This window comes from Nomascus leucogenys, chromosome 4, assembly GCF_006542625.1.
Source record: "Nomascus leucogenys isolate Asia chromosome 4, Asia_NLE_v1, whole genome shotgun sequence".
In the NCBI taxonomy this organism is placed as follows: domain Eukaryota; kingdom Metazoa; phylum Chordata; class Mammalia; order Primates; family Hylobatidae; genus Nomascus; species Nomascus leucogenys.
Genome location: NC_044384.1, coordinates 97,273,662 through 97,293,722, shown reverse-complemented (window position 1 = coordinate 97,293,722; position 20,061 = coordinate 97,273,662). Strand labels below are relative to the sequence as shown.

The window sequence follows — 20,061 nt, the reverse complement described above, 5'->3', positions numbered from 1 at the left end:
CCCTAGTGAATGTTGTTGGCACCTTTGTGGGAAATCAGTTGGCTCCATATAACTGGATTTATTTCTGGGCTCTCTATTCTGTTCCGTTGGTCTATGTGTCTGTTTCTATGCCAGTACTGTGTTATATTTTGAAGTCAGATAGTGTGAAGCTTCCAGCTTTGTTCTTTTTGCTCAGGATTGCTTTGGTTATTCAGATTCTTACATGGTTCTGTCCAAATTTTAGGATTTTTTTTTCTGTTTCTGTGAAGAATGTCATTAGTATTTTGATAGAGATTGCATTGAATCTGTAGATTGCTTTGGATAGTATGGTCATTTTAACAAAGTGATTCTTCAGTATATTCATGAGTCTGGGATGTCTTTCCATTTTTTTGTGTGTGCCTTCTTGATTTCTTTCATCAGTGTTCATAGGCTTCCTTGTAGATATCTTTTGTCTCGCTGGTTAAATTTATTCTAAAGTATTTTATTTATTTTTGTAAATAGGATTGCTTTCCTGATTTCTTTTTTAGCTAGTTTGTTGTTGGTGTGTAGGAATACTACTGATTTTTATATTAATATATTGATTTTGTATCCTGCAACTTTACCGAAGTTGTTTGTCAGTTCTAAGAGTTTTGGTGGAGTCTTTAGGTTGGTTTTCTATATATAAGATCATCTGCAAACAGATTCTTTTGAGAATTTTTGCATCTGTATTCATTAGGGATATTGGCCTATAGTTTTCTTTTTTGTTGTTGTTGTGTCCTCGTCTGGTATTGTAACAGGGTAATGTTGGCCTCGTAGAGTGAGTTTGGAAGTGTTACCTCCTCTTCATTTCTTGGAAATAATTTGAGAAGCAATGGCGTTAGTTTTTCTTTAAAAGTTGAGCAGCGAAACCACTCTGTCCCGGGCTTTTCTTTATTGCGAGATTTTTAACTACAACTTTAATCTCTTTGTTATTGGTCTGTTTGAGTTTTCTATTTCTTCATGGCAAAATCTTGATAGGTTGTATGTGTCCATTTATGTATGTATCCATTTCCTCTAGGTTTTCCAGTTTTTTGGCCTATAGTTACTTATAGTGGTCTGTAATGATTGTTTGTATTTCTGTAGTATCAGCTGTAATTCTTTTTTTGCTTCTCATTTTGCTTACTTGGGTCTTTTTTTTTTTAATTAGTCTATCTAATGGTTTATTAATTTTGTTTATCTTTTCAAAAAGCCAACTTTTCATTTTGTTGATCTTTTGTTCTGTTGATCTCAATTTTATTTATTTCTTTCCTTGTACTAATTTGGGGTTTGGTTTGTTTTTCTAGTTCATTGAGGTATATAATTAGGTTGTTTATTTGAAATCTTTCTAGTTTTTTTGATGTATGCATTTATTGTTATAAACTTCCCTCTTAATACTGCCTTTGCTGTGTCATATAGGTTTTGGTATGTGTGTTTCTGTTTTAATTTGTTTCAATAAATTTTTTAATTTCCTTCTTAATGTCTTCATTGACCCATTTGTTGTTCAGGAACATGTTGTTTAATTTACATGCATTTGTATAGTTTTGAAAGTTCTTGTTACTGATTTCTAGTTTTATTACATTGTCATTAGAAAATACGCTTGATATGATTTTGATTTTTAAAAACTTGTTGAGACTTGTTTTGTGATCTAACATATGGTCAGTCCTGGAGAATGTCACATGTGCTGATGAAAAGAATGTGTCATCTGCAGCTGTTGGATGAAATGTTCTGTAAATGTCCATAGGTGTATTTGGTCTATAGCACAGCTTATATTGGATGGTTCTTTATTGATTTTCTGTATAGATGATCTGTCCAGTACTGAGAGTGGGGTTTTGAAGTCCCCAAATTTTATTGTACTGGGATCTATATATCTTTTGAGATCTAATAATATTTGCTTTACATATAAATATATGTGCACACAACCATATATACATGTGCTCTGGTGTTGGGTACATATATATTTACAATTTTTATATCCTCTCACTGAATGATCCCTTTGTCATTACATAATGACTTTCTTTGTCTCTTCTTACAGCCTTTGACTTAAAGGTCTTTTTTAAATATATAAGTATAGGTATTCCTGCTCACTTTTAGTTTCTGTTTGTATGGATATCATTTTTCTATTCCTTTATTTTAAGTCTATGGGTCTTTACATGCAAAGTAAATTTCCTGTAGGCACCAAATAGTTGGGTTGTATTTTTGTATCCATTCTGCCAGCCTGTATCTTTTAATAGGGAAATTTAATTCATTTACATTCAAGGTTATTATTTGTAGGTGAGAACTTACTCCTGTCATTTTGTTAATTGGTTTTTGATAAGTTTTTGATGTACTTTGTTCCTTTCTTTCTCTCATTGCTTATCATTGCAGTTTGGTAGTTTTCTGTAGTGATAATGTTTGATTCTTTTCTTTCTTCTATGTGTATTTGCTCCACCAGTGAATTTTGTACTTTGATGTGTTTTCATTATAATAGTTATTGACATTTCACTTCAATATGTAGCACTTCTGTAAGCATTGCTTTGTAAGACTGGTCTAGTGATGATGAATTTCCTCAGTTTTTGGTTGTCTGAGAAAACTTTATTTCTCTTTCATTTCTGAAATACAGCTTTTGGGTATAGTATTCTTTGCTGGCAGTTTTTTTTTTTTCCTTTTACTACTTTGAATATATGATCCAATTCTTTCCTGGCCTGTAAGGTTTCTGCTGAGAAATCTACTGTTAGTCTGGTAAGGGTTCCTTTATATGTGATTTGATGTTTTTCTCTTGCTGTGTTTAGAATTCTCTCTTTGTCTTTGACTTTTGACAATTTGACTATTGTGTGCCTCAGAGAGGACCTTTTTGGTTGAATCTGTTGGAGGTTTTTGAGCTTCCTGGATCTGGATGTTTATCTCTCTCCCAAGATTTAGGATGTTTGGAACTGTTATTTCCTGAAATACATTTTCTATGCCTTTTCCCATCTCTTCTCCTTTTTGAACTTCCATAATGTGAACATTTGTTCACTTTATGGTATCCCATAAGTCCTGTAGGCTTTCTTCATTCTTTAATTTCTTTCCTTTTCTTCTTCTCCTTTTTTTATGGTCTGCCTGGGTTATTTCAAAAGATCTGGCTTCACATTCAGACATTGTTTTTCTGCTTCATCTAGTCTGTCATTAACAAATTCAATTGCATTTTTTATTTCATTCACTGAATTCTTCATTTCCAAGATTTTTTTTAATGAAATCTAAATCATTGTTGAATGTTTCCTTCAGATCATTTATTGTTTTCCTGATTTTATTGAATTCCCTGTTGGATTATTTTATATCTCACTGAGTTTCCTTAAGATCATTATTTTTGAATTTGAGAGAGAGAGAGCTAGCAAGCAAGCACATTCAGATTACTTTATTACAGTAATTGCTATAATTGTTATATTTATTTATTTATTTATTTATTTATTTATTTATTTTTGAGACGGAGTCTTGCTGTCGCCCAGGCTGGAGTACAGTGGTATGATCTCGGCTCACTGCAGGCTCTGCCCCCCCAAGGGTTCACGCCATTCTCCTGCCTCAGGCTCCCAAGTAGTTGGGACTACAGGCGCCCGCCACCTCACCCGGCTAATTTTTTGTATTTTTAGTAGAGATGGGGTTTCATCGTGTTAGCCAGGATGGTCTCGATCTCCTGACCTCGTGATCCACCCACCTCAGCCTCCCAAAGTGGTGGGATTACAGGCGTGAGCCACCGCACCCGGCCAATAATTGTTATTTTTATTAGTTATTGTTAATCTCTTACTGTGCCTAATTTATAAATCAAACTTTATCACATGTATGTATGTGTATGTGTAGGAAAAAACGTAGTGTATACAGGGTTCAGTACTATTGCAGTTTTAGGCATCCACTGGGAGTCTTGGAATGTATCTCTGTGGATAAGAGTGGTCTACTGTACTCTTAGTTTATGTTCTGGGAGGAAAGCTGCTCAGTTATGACCACGTCCAAGTGAATACACTCCATTTTGGAACCCTCTAGCACAGAGCCATGCATATAGGTTGGTGCAAAAGTAATTGCCATTGAAAGAAATGGCCAAAACCACAATTACTTTTGCATCAACCTAGAGATGTTCTACTTTTCTACTGTTACGTAACTCATTAAGTAGTTTCAGACAACACTGATTCATTGTTTCCCAATTCTGTAAGTCAGAAGTCTCGGTGGGCTTGGCTGATTTTCCTGCCCTGGATCTCACAAGGCTGAAGGTAAGGTGCTGGCTGGGCTCTTAATCTGGAGATCTGGAAAGATTCACTTCCTAGTTCATTGAGGCTGTTGGAAGAATTCGGTTTCATATGGTTATGAGACTGAGGTCCCCCCTGCCTTGCTGGTTGTCCTTGTCCCTTGCATGTGGTCCCCTCCACCTTCAAAACCACCAACCGTGTGTTGAGTCCCTCTTGTGTTTTGAATCTCTCTGACTTTCTCTTCTGCTGCCAGCCAGGGAAAACTCTCTGCTTTTGAATCGGGTTCACATCTCCGTATTTTAAGGTCAACTGACCCAAGACTTTAATTTCATCTGCAAAATGCCTCTAGATTAGTGTTTGAATAATCAAGGGATAGGAATCTTGGATGGGGCCATCTTCAGAATTCTGACTACCACAGTGAGTGTTGCATAAATTATTATTTTTTTTGGTGTTGAATCAAGGAGAGAATTGGAAAAAAGATATTAAAAGAAGTCTCAAATTAATTGAGTTTTACACTGTTAAATTCAGGATTCTTTCTATATGATATCAGTGTTATGCTGGTTATACCACCCATTGTTGTAAAGAAACCCACAAGCTAACAGAGAAAAGGAAAACAAAACAATAATTATGCTGATGTTGTTGACTTTTTTATTTTTGGAAGGAAGGAAAATTTGCTGATCCGAGCCAAGTTTTTTCCCTCAATGGCTGGCGCTGCTCAGTAACATTACAAGTGTTATTCATATATTGTGTTTATTTCTTTTGGGGGCCTGGGCAACAAAGTTACTTACTTTTTTAAAAAAGAAAAATGGACTTAAACATGTGGAAAAGTTTAAAGGAAGAAGCTTAGTATGACTGATATAAAATAGTTGTAAAAAGTGACCAATCTCATTATAACGTTGTGATTTCTAGGCTGCGTTGAGTTTTGTTAGTTGCCTAACACTGTATAATTATAAGTATAGCTGGGAAAGTGGGTGTCTTTCAAAACTTTGGGACAGTTGGGATTTTGTAGGCAATCCAGTGTTATAAAAGGTTTGCTTCATCATTTTGTGGTGTTATCTTTGGGTTGAGAAACAAAGATCATTTAACAAGAAAAGTTCAGATGGTCCTGCTGGGTTCTGCTGTACTGTGGCTTGTAGCCTACTTGCTGGAAGTGCCATTCAGTTCTCAATACTAAGAATCAACTTTAAGTAACTTTTAAACTTAAAAGTAAATTTTTTTGGTATGTTGTCTTAGAGTGAGAAGACCAGGGTGGGATTTTTTCCATATCAAATAAACAACAATAGGGGTCCTAGCTGGCAAAAGGATATATATCATTGCCTCAGTTCATCTGTCTCCAGGAAAATAAGTTCAAAGCAAAGCATCAAATGGTGTCTGAATGTGGGTCTAACCAACTGGGACTGGCAAGAGGCACCAGCTCTGTGGGCTGCCCTTGACAGCCCACATGGGCTCCCTTCTGTGCTGTGAACTGTAAAGTGTGACCAGGGAACTGGAAAGAGTCTTAGAAATACATCAATGCTGCCTGAACCCACTTAGGCTTGTGGAAGTGGAAAGGACACAGTAAAGGAGAAAGAGAAGCTCAGGGATTGACAAGTAACAGATACAGAGTCAGCAATCATGAGTCTCAAGTCTTAGCTTGATTGAGACTTGGGCAAGCGATTGTGAGACTTAGGGCAAGTTGCCTCATCTCTGTGAGTCTGGTGTCCTCATCTGCAATATGGAGATAATATCCCGTCATTTACAGCAACATGGGTGAATCTGGAGGACATTATATTAAGTGAAATAAGCCAGGCACATAAGGAAAAATACTGCATGATTTCAGTCATATGTGGAGTGTAAAAAGTTCTTCTCATAGAAGTAGAGGGGAGAATAGTGGTTACCAGAGGATGGGGAGGGTACAGGGGAAGGAGGAGTGCGGAGAGATTGGTTGATAGGTACAAACTACAGTTAGGAAGAATAAATGCTTGTGTTCCATTGCATAGTAGGATAACTAGAATTAAGAATAATGTATTCTTTATTTCAAAATAGCTAGAAGAGAGGTTTTGAAAGTTCTTATCACGAAGAAATGATGAATGTTTGAGGTGATGGATATGCTAATTATGCTGATTTGGTCATTACACAGTGTATGCATGTATCAAAGCATCACATCATATTGTGTAAATATGTACAATTATTATGTGTCAATTGTACATTAAAAAAATTGAAACAAAAAATGGAGATGATAACAGAAGTACTGCCTAGGTCTTTGGATGTTTCTATGAAGTGATACATAAAAAGCATGTACCAGGTTCTCTTGGAGGTAGCTGGCAAGATGGCCAAACAGGAACAACTCCAGTCTGCAGCTCCCAGCGAGATCAACACAGAAGGCGAGTGATTTCTGCATTTCCAACTGAGGTACCAGCTCATCTCATTGGGACTGGTTGGACAGTGGATGCAGCCCATGAAGGGTGAGCTGAAGCAGGGTAAGGCGTTGCCCCACCTGGGAAGTGCAAGGGGTTGGGGAATTCCCTCCCCTAGCCCAGGGAAGCTGTGAGGGACTGTGCCGTGAGGAATGGTGCATTCCAGCCAGATACTATGCTTTTCCCATGGTCTTTGCAACGTGCAGACCAGGAGATTCCCTCGAGTGCCTAGGCCACCAGAACCCTGGGTTTCAAGCACAAAATGGGGCAGCTGTTTGGGCAGACACAGAGCTAGCTGCAGGAGTTTTTTTCATACCCCCGTGGTGCCTGGAATGCCAGCAAGACAGAACCATTTACTCCCCTGGAAAGTGGGCTGAAGTCAGGGAGCCAAGTGGTCTAGCTCAGCAGATCCCACCCCCAGCAAACTAAGATCCACTGGCTTGAAATTCTTGCTGCTAGCACAGCAGTCTGAAGTCTACCTGGGACGCTCGAGCTTGGTCGGGGAGGGATGTCTGCCATTACTGAGGCTTGAGTAGGTGGTTTACCCCTCACAGTGTAAACAAAGCTGCTGGGAAGTTTGAACTGGGCAGAGCCCACTGCAGCTTGGCAAAGCTGCTGTAGCCAGACTGCCTCTCTAGATGCCTCCTTTCTGGGTACAACATCTCCGAAAGAAAGGCAGCAGCCCCAGTCAGGGGCTTATAGATCAAACTCCCATCTCCCTGGGAAAGAGCACCTGGGGGATGGGGTGGCTGTGGGTGCAGCTTCAGCAGACTTAAACGTTCCTGCCTGCTGGCTCTTAAGAGAACAGCAGATCTCCCAGCACAGTGCTTGAGCTCTGCTAGGGAACAGACTGCCTCCTCAAGTGAGTCCCTGAACCCTGTGCCCTCTGACTGGGAGACACCTCCCAGCAAGGGTCGATAGACACCTCATACAGGAGAGCTCTGACCGGCATCTGGTGGGTGCCCCTCTGGGATGAAGCTTCCAGAAGAAGGAACAGGCAGCAATCTTTGCTGTTGTGCACCCTCTGCTGGTGATATTCAGGCAAACAGGGTCTGGAGCGGACCTCCAGCAAACTCCAGCAGACCTGCAGCAGAGGGTCCTGACTGTTAGAAGGAAAACTAACAGACAGAAAGGAGTAGCATCAACATTAACAAAAAGGATGTCCACACAAAAACCCCATCCGAATGTCACCAGCATCAAAGACCAAAGGTTGATAAATCCACGAAGATGAGGAAAAACCAGCGCAAAACGGCTGAAAATTCCAAAAACCAGAATGCTTCTTCTCCTCCAAAGGATCACAACTCCTCGCTAGCAAGGGAATAAAACTGGATGGAGAATGAGTTTGATGAACTGACAGAAGTAGGCTTCAGAAGGTGGGTAATAACAAACTCCTCTGAGCTAAATGAGCATGTTCTAACCTGATACAAGGAAGCTAAGACCCTTGAAAAAAGGTTAGAGGAATTGCTGACTAGGGAAGAACATAAATGACCTGATGGAGCTGAAAAACAGCACGAGAACTTCATGAAGCATACACAGGTATCAATAGCCAAGCCGATCAAGGGGAAGAAAGGATATCAGAGATTGAAGATCAACTTAATGAAATAAAGCATGAAGACAAGATTAGAGAAAAAAGAATGAAAAAGAAGGAAAAAAGCCTCCAGGAAATATGGGACTATGTGAAAAGACCAAACCTACATTTGATTGATGTACCTGAAAGTGACGGGGAGAATGGAACCAAGTTGGAAAACCCTCTTCAGGATATTATCCAGGAGAATTTCCCCAACCTAGCAAGACAGGCCAACATTCAAATTTTGGAAATACAGAGAACATCACAAAGATACTCCTCAAGAAGAGCAACCCCAAGACCACAAACGTCAAATTCACCAAGGTTGAAATGAAGGAAAAAATGTTAAGGGCAGCCAGAGAGAAAGGTCGGGTTACCCACAAAAGGAAGCCCATCAGAATAACAGCAGATCTCTCTGCAGAAACCCTATAAGCCAGAATAGAGTGGGGGCCAGTACTCAACATTCTCAAAGAAAATAATTTTCAACCCAGAATTTCATATCCAGCCAAACTAAGCTTCATAAGGGAAGGAGAAATAAAATCCTTTAGACAAGCAAATGGTGAGAGATTTTGTCACCACCAGGCCTGCCTTCCAAGAGCTCTTGAAGGAAGCACTAAATATGGAAAGGAGGAAAAACTGGTACCAGCCACTCGAAAAACATACCAAGTTGTAAAGACCATCAACTCTATGAAGAAACTGCATCAATTAATGGGCAAAATAACCAGCTAGAATCATAATGAAAGGATCAAATTCATACATAACAATAATAACCTTAAATGTAAATGGGCTAAATGCCCCAATTAAAAGACACAGACTGGCAAATTGGATCAAGAGTCAAGACCCATCAGTGTGCTGTATTCAGAAGCACACATAAGGCTCAAAATAAAGGGGTGGAGGAATATTTACCAAGCAAATGGAAAGCAAAACAAAAAAAAAGCAGAGGTTGCAATCCTAGTCTCTGATACAACAGACTTTAAACCAACAAAGATCAAAAAAGACAAATAAGGGCATTACATAATGATAAAGGGATCAATGCAACAAGAAGAGCTAACTATCCTAAATATATATGCACCCAATACAGGAGCATCTAGATTCATGAAATGAGTTATTAGAGACCTACAAAGAGACTTAGACTCCCACACAATAATAATGGGAGACTTTAACACGCCACTGTCAATATTAGATCAATGAGACAGAAAATTAAGGATATTCAGGACTTGAACTCAGCTCTGGAACAAGCAGACCTAATAGACATCTACAGAACTCTCCACCCCAAATAAACAGAATATACATCCTTCTCAGCACCACATCACACTTATTTTAAAATTGACTGTGTAATTGGAAGTAAAACACTCCTCAGCAAATGCAAAAGAACGGAAATCAGTTTCTCAGACCACAGTGCAATCAAATTAGAATTCAGGATTAAGAAACTCACTCAAAACCACACAACTACATGGAAACTGAACAACCTGCTCCTGAATGACTACTGGGTCAATAACGAAATCAAGGCAGAAATAAATAAGTTCTTTGAAACCACTGAGAACAAAGACACAACGTACCAGAATCTCTGGGACACATTTAAAGCAGTGTGTAGAGGGAAATTTATAGCACTAAATGCCCGCAGGAGAAAGCAGGAAAGATCTAAAATCAGCACCCCAACATCACAATTAAAAGAACTAGAGAAACAAGAGCAAACAAATTCAAAAGCTAGCAGAAGACAAGAAATAACTAAGATCAGAGCAGAACTGAAGGAGATAGAGACACGAAAACCCTTCAAAAAAATCAGTGAATCCAGGAGCTGTTTTTTTTTTTTAAGAGATTTACAAAATAGCTAGACCACTAGCCAGACTAATAAATAAGAGAGAAGAATCGAGTAGACATAATAAAAAAGATAAAGGGGATATCACCACTGATCCCACAGAAATACAAGCTACCATCGGAGAATACTATAAATACCTCTACACAAATAAGCTAGAAAATCTAGAAGAAATGGATAAATTCCCGGACACATATACCCTCACAATACTGAACCAGGAAGAAGTTGAATTCCTAAATAGACCAGTAACAAGTTCTGAAATTGAGGCAGTAATTAATAGTCTACCAACCAAAAAAAGTCCAGGACCAGATGAATTCACAGCCAAATTCTACCAGAGGTACAAAGAGGAGCTAGTACCATTCCTTCTGAAATGATTCCAAACAATAGAAAAAGAGGGACTCCTACCTAACTCATTTTATGAGGCCAGCATCATCCTGATACCAAAACCTGGCAGAGAAAAAAAGAAAATTTCAGGCCAATATCCCTGGTGAACATCGATGCAAAAATCCTCAATAAAATACTGGCAAACCAAATCCAGCAGCACATCAAAAAGCTTATCAAACACTATCAAGTCGGCTTCATCCCTAGGATGCAAGGCTGGTTCAACATACGCAAATGAATAAATGTAATCCATCACATAAACAAAACGAATGACAAAAACCACATGATTATCTCAATAGATGCAGAAAAGGCCTTTAATAAAATTCAACACCCCTTCATGCTAAAAACTTTCAATAAACTAGGTATTCATGGAATGTATCTCAAAATAATAAGAGCTATTTATGACAAACCCACAGCCAATATCATACTGAATGGGCAAAAACTGGAAGCATTCCCTTTGAAAACTGGCACAAGACAAGGATGCCCTCTCTCACCACTCCTATTCAACATAGTATTGGAAGTTCTGGCTAGGGCAATCAGGCAAGAGAAAGAAATAAAGAGTATTCAGATAGGAAGAGAGGAAGTCAAATTGTCTCTGTTTGCAGATGACATGATTGTATATTTAGAAAACCCCATCATCTCAGCCCAAAATCTCCTTAAGCTGATAAGCAACTTCAGCAAAGTCTCAGGGTACAAAATCAATGTGCAAAAATCACAAACATTCCTGTACCCAAATAATAGACAAATGGAGAGCCAAATCATGAGTGAACTGCCATTCACAATTGCTACAAAGAGAATAAAACACCTAGGTATACAACTTACAAGGAATATGAAGGACCTCTTCAAGGAGAACTACAAACCACTGCTCAAGGAAATAAAAGTGGACACAAACAAATAGAAAAACATTCCATGCTCATGGATAGGAAGAATCAGTATCATGAAAATGGCCCTAATGCCCAAAGTAATTTATAGATTCAATGCTATCCCCATCAAGCTACCATTGATTTTCTTCACGGAATTAGAAAAAACTACTTTAAATTTCATATGGAACCAAAAAAGAGCCCATATAGCCAAGTCAGTCCTAAGCAAAAAGAACAAAGCTGGGGGCATCATGCTACCTTACTTCAAACTATAAGACTACAGTAACCAAAACAGCATGGTACTGGTACCAAAACAGATATATAGACCAATGGAACAGAACAGAGGCCTCAGAAATAATGCCACACATGTAGAACCATCTGATCTTTGACAAACCTGACAAAAATAAGCAATGAGGAAAGGATTCCCTATTTAATAAATGGTATTGGGAAAACTGGCTAGCCATATGTAGAAAACTGAAACTGGACCGCTTCCTTACACCTTAGAAAAAATTAACTCAAGATGTATTAAAGACTTAAACAGAAGACCTAAACCTATAAAAACCCTAGGAGAAAACCTAGGCAATACCATTCAGGACATCGCCATGGGCAAAGACTTCATGACTAAAACAGCAGAAGCAATGGCAACAAAAGCCAAAATTGAGAAATGAGATCTAATTAAACTAAAGAGCTTCTGCACAGCAAAAGGAAGTATCATCAGAGTGAACAAGCAACCTACAGAATGGGAGAAAATTTTTGCAATGTATCCATCTGACAAAGGACTAATATCCAGAATCTACAAGGAACTTAAACAAATTTACAAGAAAAAAAACAACCCCATTAAAAAGTGGATGAAGGAAATCAACAGACACTTCTCAAAAGAAGACATTTATGCAGCCAACAAACATGAAAAAAGCTCATCATCACTGATCATTAGAGAAATGCAAATCGAAACCACAATGAGATACCATTTCACCCCAGTTAGAATGGCGATTATTAAAAAGTCAGGAAACAACAGATGCTGGAGAGGATATGGAGAAATAGGAATGCTTTTACACTGTTGGTGGGAGTGTAAATTAGTTCAACCATTGTGGAAGACAGTGTGGTGATTCCTCAAGGATCTAGAACCAGAAATACCATTTGACCCAGCCATTCCATTACTGGGTATATACCCAAAGGATTATAAGTCATTCTACTATACAGACATGTGCACACATATGTTTATTGCAGCACTATTCACAATAGCAAAGACTTGGAACCAACCCAAATGCCTATCAATGATGGACTGGATAAAGAAAATGAGGCACATATACACCATGGAATACTATGCAGCCATAAAAAAGGATGAGTTCATGTCCTTTGCAGGGACATGGATGAAGCTGGAAACCATCATTCTCAGCAAACTAACACAGTAACCAAAAACCAAACACTGCACGTTCTCACTCATAAGTGGGAGTTGAACAATGAGAACGCATGGACACAGGGAGGGAAACATCACACACTGGGGCCTGTCAGGGAGTGGGGGCCCAGGGGAGGGATTTCATTAGGAGAAATACCTAATGTAGATGATGGGTTGATGGGTGCAGCAAACTGCTATGGCACGTATGTACCTATGTAACAAACCTTCATGTTCTGCACATGTATCCCAGAACTTAAAGTATAATAATAACTTTAAAAAGCACGAGGCGGGCAAATCATGAGGTCAGGAGATCGTGAGCATCCTGGCTAACACAATGAAACCCCGTCTCTACTAAAAAATACAAAAAATTAGCCGGGCGTGGTGGCGGCTGCCTGTAGTCCCAGCTACTTGGGAGGTTGAGGCAGGAGAATGGTGTGAACCCGGGAGGCGGAGCTTGCAGTGAGCCGAGATCGCGCCACTGCACTCCAGTCTGGGCAACAGAGCGAGACTCTGTCTCAAAAAAAAAAAAAAAAAAAAAAAAGCGCATGTCGTAGACCACCTGGCATGCAAGTACTTAGCAAATGTTGGCTATAATTGAAGAAGGAGCTTCATTAAAAAAGGAAGAAGGAAAGATTTTTTTTTTTTTTTTTTTTTTTTTTTTTTTTTGAGACGGAGTCTCGCTCTGTCACCCAGGCTGGAGTGCAGTGGCGCGATCTCGGCTCACTGCAAGCTCCGCCTCCCAGGTTCACGCCATTCTCCTGCCTCAGCCTCTCCGAGTGGCTGGGACTACAGGCGCCCGCCACCACGCCCGGCTAATTTTTTGTATTTTTAGTAGAGACGGGGTTTCACCGTGGTCTCGATCTCCTGACCTCGTGATCCGCCCACCTCGGCCTCCCAAAGTGCTGGGATTACAAGCGTGAGCCACCGCGCCCGGCCCCGAAAGAAGGAAAGATTAAGAGAGAGAGAAAGAAGGGGAAGAGGGAAAATGAGACCATCAGGAACAAACAGAAGAAGGAGGCTGGTCTAGGTCACCAGGATTCAGTGCACTTAGAAAAATAAGTCAAGTTTGAATTGCACTTTTTCATTGTTCAAGTGAAGTTGAGTTCTCAGATATACACTCTGTTGCATACTTCCCTCTGCGATGCTGAGTTTTAATATCATTTGGTTGAAGCTTTGAGATACTGGGCCAAAGTAGCTTCCACAATGCCACTGTAATCCAGTGGTGATATTAGTGAGGCCTAGGAAATCATTTTATAGCCACTAGTCTTTTTATTTGTAAATTTATTCTACACTAAAGGTGTTAGCGTGAAACTTTTCACCCTGACTGAGCACAGATTCTTGGGAGAACTGAAATCTAAGTAAGAGATTACCTTGCACAGTGGGGCAAGTCAGGGATGAATGAAGCAACTTAGGCGACAGAAATTATCCTGGTGTAGTCTGAGACCTGAGACTAAAGGCTGAGAGTGTGCTTCGGTCTCACCACCGAGCTTTGCTGGTGAATTCTCTACCACCATAGCTGTCTCTTTTGTGAGCTGCAAGGGAAAGAACATTCACTGTGTGCAACAAAGAGTCCTAATTTAATCTGGGGCAGAAAATCTCCTAGCTTTGCCAGTGATCTGCTTGTTGGAGAATAAAATAATTGAATTATCTCCCTGGGCAAAATTGCAAATGGCATGGAAAGTCTCAATTGCAGCAAGAGGAAAAACAAGAATAAGGGACTGTTTTGCTTTGTTTTGTTTTGAGGTTTTGGTACCGAATTCCATTTTAGAGCAAATGAAGGAATCTTCTTTTAAGAAAGTTAGTCAACATACTTGGGAGGTCTCATCAGTTTCTTTGGGCTCTTCTTGGGATCATGAGAGAGCTGCTGAAGTTCCTTTCCCCCAAGATCAACTATTAGTCTCGTCTCTGCCTATAATGCTGTCTACAATCAGCCTTTCCCTAAGAGTCAAACTGTTTGCCAAGTTATGCTTCCCTCTCCCAGCTTTATTGAGACATAATTGACAAATAAACATTGTGTATATTTAAGGTATACAAAGTGATGTTTTGATATACATATACATTACAAATAACATATCCATCTTCTCACATGGTTACCATTTGTGTGTGTGTGTGTGAGAGAGAGAGAGAGAGAGGAAAGCACTGAAGATCTACTCTCAACAAATTTCAAGTATTCAGTGCATTAGTATTAACTATTATCTCCATGCTGTAAATTAGGTCTGCAGAACTTATTCATCATAACTGTAAGTGTGTATCCTTTGACCAACATCTCCCCCTTTTCTTTACTCTCAGCCCCTGGCAACCATCATTCTGTGTTACTGTAAGTTTGATTTTTTTTTTTTTTTTTAGATTTCACATATAAGTGAGATCGTGCAGTATTTTTCTTTCTGTGCCTGGCTTATGAAACTTAGCATAATGTCCTCCTGGTTCATCCATGTTATCTCAAATGGTAGCATTTCCTTCTTTTTAAAGGCTGAATAATATTCATATATATGAATATTATATATTAGTATATTAATTGAGAATTAATTTAGAATTCTATATTAATTAATTCTATAATTAATTAATATAGAAATATATAATATTCCTCTGTGTGTGTGTGTATATATATATCACATTTTCTTTATCCATTCACCTGCCGATGCACACTTAGGTTATTTTCATATCTTGGCTACTGTGAATAATGCTGCAATGATCGTGGGTGTGCAGCTGTCTCTTTGAGATAGTGATTTACTCCCTTTTGATATACACCCAGAAGTGAGATTGCCAGATCATGTGGTAGTTCTAGTTCTGTTTTTTCTAAGGAACCACCACACTGTTTTCCATAATGGCTGTACTAACTCACATTCCCACCAACAGTATACAAGGGTCCCTTTTCTCCCGCTCCGTGCCAACACTTGTTACCTTTTGACTTTTTCATAATAGCCATTCTAACGGGTATGAGATGTTACTTCTTTGTGGTTTTGATTTGCATTTCCCTGGTGATTAATGATGTTGATCACCTTTCTATATACCTGATGACCATTTGTATGTCTTCTTTGGACAAATGTCTGTTCAGGTCGTTTGCCCATTTTTAAACTAGGTTATTTGTTTTCTCGCTGTTGAGTTGATGTGAGTTTCTTATCTATCTTGGGTATTAACCCCTTATTGAATATATGGTTTACAAATAATTTTGTATGGATTTGAAGGCAGTTTCACAAATTTCTAAGATATCGATAACTTTATCTTCTGTTAAAGATCCAAGTGGTTAGTGTGATAGACCATGGACACCTGTTCCATATCTGGTTGTAAAGAAGCAATAGATACCATGGTAGTTTCATGGCTGGACACCCTCATCAGTGGGTGGAGAGAGGAGGCTTGGGCTTTGTAGGGAAGGTCAGCAGAGACCAGCCTAAGGCATGACTCATACTAGTCACTGTGGAGATATTTGTTGACCAGTAAATACTATCAAGATAACTTGGGCTTGTAGGAATGATACCAACAGATAATTCTCATGGGGTATTAGCTCATATGTGAAGTGATGAGATGAGTATCTGGCATAGAGTACCTATAACCTAAGAGGAAAGAACTATCCTTATTTTTTTCAGATGGAGTAAATGAGGCACATAATGAATTAGCAGCTTGGCCAAGGTCGTTGCGGGAAAACTTAGTAAGTGGCTGAGCAGTGACTGGAAGCCATGCATTGTGAATCTAGGGCATGGATATTTATCCTCCGGAGCAGACTGCCTCCCATTACAGTGTATTTAAAACTTAACAGTCATCGCTTCCTCCACCACAGCCTGCTTCTCTTCTTGTGTTTCCCCTCTCTAAGAACAGCCCCAGCACCCACTTTTTGACACAAACCAGAAATTTGGGGAGCATCTTTGACTTGCCATCTCCCTGGGCCCCCACATTAATTATTCCTCGAGTTTTGTCCATTGTCAAATTCCCATTCTCTCTCTCACCCGTCCATTTCTCTCCACCTCCAAGTCCACTATCTTGATTTAAGTCATCATCATCTCCTCCCTGAATCTCTGCCTCCCTCTCCTGGCTTGTCCTCTGGCTCCAGGTGTCTGTCTTCCAACCAGATCTTCACACGGAGATCAGATTTCTCCTAGAGAAATTTCTGGACTTCACATCTGACCCTCTCTGAGGTTAAAACTCCTTGGTGGATCCTCAGTCCATGGCTGGAGCAGTTTTTCCTGTGGTGTACCATCTTGTAATTGATCATTTCATGGGTGGTAGAGAGGAGTTTGGGCAGGATATTCACTTGGGATATTGAACTAACAGTTACTTTATTTCAATTAACTCCTCTGACAACCTCAGGAGGAAAGTCTTAATTCACTATTAATATGTCTTCAACATTTTCCTCATTTTTGCTTATTTCCATTTTTAACCAAGACAGAACAGGCAGCTATAGTTAGCTAGAATGCCACTGCTTATTTTTATGATTTCTTTTTACTTTATGGCTCATGATACAAGCTTTCCATTTTCTGGGAATGCTACAAAGTTATCTTTTAGAAGGAGTATATTTAAATTTAAAAATAACAACATAATAAAAAATTTTAATTAATGACTAGAGCAAGTGATATAATACAGTATCCCTCTTTATATCTGCAGTTTCAGTTATCTGAGGTGAACCATGGTCTGAAAATACTACATGGCAAATTCCAGAAATAATTTATAAGTTTAAAACTGCAGCCAGGCACGGTGGCTCATGCCTGTAATTCCAGCAGTTTGGGAGGCCAAGGCAGGAAGATCATGAGGTCAGGAGATTGAGACCATCCTGGCTAACATGGTGAAACCCTGTCTCTACTAAAATACAAAAAATTAGCCAGGTGTGGTGGTGAGCACCTGTAGTCCCGGCTACTAGGGAGGCTGAGGCAGGAGAATGGTGTGAACCTGGGAGGCGGAGCTTACAGTGAGCCGAGATCGCACCACTGCACTCCAGCCTGGGTGACAGAGTGAGACTCTGTCTCAAAAAAAAAAAAAAATACATATATATATATATATATATATATATATATATATATATATATATATTGCATGTCATTCTGAGCCGTGTGATGAATCTCGCATCTTCCAATGTGAATCTTCCCTTTGTCAGGTGTATCCACGCTGTCTACACTACTCACCCATTAGTCAGGTGGCTCAATTATCAGGTCTGCTCTTGTGGTATGGCAGTGCTTATGTTCAAATAATCCTTGTTTTACTTAATAATGCTTTACTAATAATTACTTAATTATTGCTTATTGTTGGTAATCTCTTACATTGCCTAATTTATAAATTAAACTTTATCATTAATATGTATATATAAAAAACCCATCTCATATATAGGTGATATAATTTGGCTATATCCCCACCTAAATCTCACCTTGAATTGTAGTTACCGTAACCCTCATGTGTTGTGGGAGGCATCCAGTGGGAGGCAACTGAATCATGGAGTGGTTACCTCCATGCTGTTCTCATGATAGTGAGTTTTCATGAGATCTGATGGTTTTATAAGAAGCTTTTCCCCCTTTGCTCGGCACTTCTCTTTCCTGCAGTCATGTGAAGAAGGACATGTTTGCTTCCCCTTCCACTGTGATTGTAAGTTTCCTGAGGCCTCTCCAGCCAAGCTGAACTGTGAGTCAATTAAACCTCTTTCCTTTATAAATTACCCAGTCTCAGGTATGTCTTTATTAGCAGTGTGAGAATGAACTAATACAATAGGGTTCAGTACTGTTCGTGATTTCAGGCATTCACTGGGAGTCTTGGAACATATCCCCTGAGAATAATGGAAGACTACTTGACAGCAAAAATTGATCATAGCAGAAGAAATACAGAAGTTTTGGAAACCTTAATTATAGGCCTTTCTGGAACCTGCTTCCTGCTTGTGTTACCCGCCTTAACTCTTCCATATTTTCCTTATTTTAAATTGCTACTGAAAATGATGAAGGCCTGAGCTTGGCAGTGGCTCCCACCTTTTTCTCCCTCCCTTCTTGGAGACATCAGAAACCGATAGGAGAGAAGGCTACACATTAGTCTGTGTGTCCTGCAGCCATAGAAATGTCATGACAGATGCAATTTTACTATACAGTTTAATGGAAAGAAGTTATTTAAGCAGTTATCAAATATGTGGCCAAACACTTGAAAGCAAATGATTAAATGATGTATTTAAATATTTTATAGTAATGCATGCTCAGTGGGCAGCTATTAGTCAAATTTTTACAGATATTCGTTTAATCAAAATCATACCATCTTTTGAATCTGGGAAATCCAGCTCTACTTAGCAGCCTGTTTTACCCTTTTGGAGTTGATTCTATAAAAATCCAGGAGAATTTCTTCTCCTCTCAATCTTTAGCCAAAATATGAGAATTATAGGAAATTGCTCATCCCCAAACTCCATGTACCTGCACAGGCTCACACAAGTCGAGTCTGTAATAGGACTTAAAACTCTCCTGTCCCAGCACTTTGGGAGTCCGAGGCAGGAGGATCACTTGAGCCCAGGAGTTTGAGACCAGCCTGGGCAACATAGTGAGACCCTGTCTCTACAAAAAAAAAAAAAAAAAAGGAAAGAAAACTTCCTCCTGAATGCTAAAGGTATGCTACAGGTGTTCCTCCTCAAATAATTGCACTGAAATCACTGACCCTCAGGATGTATTTATTTGATTTTTCATCATGCCTTTTCCTGGGGGTCTGGAGGGAACATACCATTGCTGAGATGGTTGCTTGGTACAGAGCCATGTGGATCTGCAGCCCTTCACCCTACACCCCACAATCACAAGTTCTCTACTTCTTAGATCACTTCATTGTGTTTTCTCATCATATTTTACTGCCTTGGGTCATCACCAACGTGATTTTTAGTTCCTCTGTAGTAGTAAATACATGTTTCAGTTACTGAAATGAGGGTTTTATAATAAGAAAAATCATAAAAGCAGGGGTCACAAACAAGTTAAAGAATATAAAATATGTATGAAATTTTTAATTGAAACATGGGCCTTTCCATAATGTAGTGACAGTGGCTGGCCAACTTGGGCTGCCTCCTGATTTCTAGAGATATTTCTATTTTATCTCCATCTGGGGGTTCTTTTGGCGGAAAACATGGGCTTGTATTTCCATTTACCACTCTGCTGGATGGTGTTAAATTCCTGGAAAGCCTGGGAACAGACTCCAGAATCTGAAATGTATGAAAGCTGGGAGGGAACCCCTAGGGTGATCTGGTGGAAATTCCTTTGTGACAGATGGGGTAACAGAGGTCTAGAAATTTGAAGATTCATCCAGAAAAAGAAAACAATCCATGGAAGAATGTCCAAGCCTTCTCACTAACAAGCCTGAGGTCATTCCTCTCTATAATGACCACAGGAGTCCCTGGGTCCTGGGACACTCTCTGATTCTGTATGTCTTTGTCTCTGTTGGGGAGAACCAGCAAGGTTTGGAGATGCCTGCTTCCTGAGGGCCCTGAAATCCATGGAGATGGACTGACTGCACTTCTGCTAGTGCTTCTAGGAAGGGGAATGTAGAGGT

At 39.4% G+C, this 20,061-nt stretch overlaps 1 protein-coding gene across 4 annotated transcripts in view; it reads left to right on the top strand.

The window, feature by feature from the left end:
• Positions 1 to 20,061, top strand: part of CACNA2D3 (calcium voltage-gated channel auxiliary subunit alpha2delta 3) — a 962,218-nt gene that overhangs the window by 332,670 nt on the left and 609,487 nt on the right. The gene's annotated exons all lie outside the window — the stretch shown is intronic.